The sequence below is a fragment of the Arachis duranensis genome, chromosome 2 (assembly GCF_000817695.3).
Source record: "Arachis duranensis cultivar V14167 chromosome 2, aradu.V14167.gnm2.J7QH, whole genome shotgun sequence".
Lineage (NCBI taxonomy): Eukaryota > Viridiplantae > Streptophyta > Magnoliopsida > Fabales > Fabaceae > Arachis > Arachis duranensis.
In genome coordinates, this window is record NC_029773.3 from 70,435,087 (window position 1) to 70,436,887 (window position 1,801).

Here is a 1,801-nt window from a genome sequence, read left to right on the forward strand (position 1 = left end):
GATATTGTAGTAAGTGTTACTTCTACGAACTTTGGGTGTATTTTATGCATTGATTTGGGTGTATTTTTTAGCTTAGATTGGGTGTAAGTTGTGTATTTTCAGTATTTCATTTCTTGTATCGCAATTCTTGCAGAGCATGGCACTTTCGGATCACCCAAGGGGGAATTCATATCCCCGAAAACGAAAAAAGAATTCAGGGTGGAAGCCTACCCGAGTTTCATTCACTTCATAGATAGAAAAAAATTAAGTTCGCATCCATATGTAAGTTTTCGTTTCGTAAATTTGTTAGTACGCTTATTTACTTATATGCCAAATAAAATAACAGACTGTTGAAATGTGGCAATCCTTCAGATTTTTGCTCCTGTTTGCTACTCGGACCATTGGTGGTTATGGGTGATTGATACAAAAAACGGAGATTTCATATACTTGACCCGCTACACAAGAAAGCTCCAAGCGATCAGAGAAAGCAGCTTAATAAATTCACTGTAAGTTGGCTCTGTGTTCTTTACTTTAATAGATAGGTGTATTTCAATTCAATATAAGGTGTATGTATGTTTTGCTTTGGGTCTAAGTATGTTCTCCTTTGGGTGTAATTTCTTTGTCGAGTTGGGTGTATTTTGTGAAACCATTTGGGTGTATTTTGTTTATCAAGTTGGGTGTATGTTGTTTATTAAGTTGGGTGTATTCCGTTTATTGTGTTGGGTGTATATTGTCCATTCAATTGGTTGTATCTTGTGCATTCATTTGGGTGTATTTTATATCTTTCGTATGTTCTAAATAATGATTGTTTGCCTTCCAGAATGGACTCTAGAAAAAGAAAGAAGAGTCAAGAGGATTCAGATTCTGATTCAGAATCTGAATCAAGTGATGAGTAATATTCTGAAATTATTACTCATTTCTTTTGGCTTCATTATAAAGATTTTGTGTATTAACTGAAGTGTCTCTTATTAACTTATAGAAGCGAAGAATCATCACCGGTGGAGAAGCAAAAGAAAAAGAAAAAGACAAAGAACACCAAAAAAGTAAGCACTTCTTTGGATAATATTCTGTAATAAAATTAATTTTTTATTTCTGATTCATACTTGTTTTTTCCACCCAGAACACAATCCAAAAAGAAAAAGGTTGTTGTTGAGCATTCATCTCCTGAAGAAGATCAATACTATGATGGGTACAGTACCTCGTAAGCTATATTACCGTCTATCATCATAATTATTTTTGTTAACATCTTCTTTTATGAATGTACTGACAGATCTGAAATAGGAAGTGAAGATCTAGATGAATTGTTAAGGGAAAATGATGAAAAATCTGTTGCAGAGGGGTAAGTCTTGTTGGGGTGTATATTTCAGATTTTAGTGTGTTTTCTTTGCTAATAATTGTTTCTTGTTTCGCAAGCAGAACGAAGCTGACCTACGATCAACAGAAGCTCACTATGTCTCCTCTGAAACGTAAGAAGCTTTATTTAATAAAATCTTGTTATCATGATTTGGGTGTATTTTGTTGATCAAGTTGAGTGTATGTTGTTTATTAAGTTGGGTGTATTTCGTTTGTTGTGTTGGGTGTATATTGTCCATTCAGTTGGTTGTATCTTGTGCATTCATTTGGGTCTATTTTATACCTGTATCATATTTTGTCTGAATAACATGAAATCTGTTTAGAATACCGGATGTGAACTTGGGAAGTGATGATCCTTCCTCTCAAGGACGCACAAAACAGAGTAGTGTAAACCAGCCGTCACAGAGCATGTAATTTCTCTTTCAAATAACCGTTACTTTTGTTCTTCTATTACCTTCTACTTCTAATT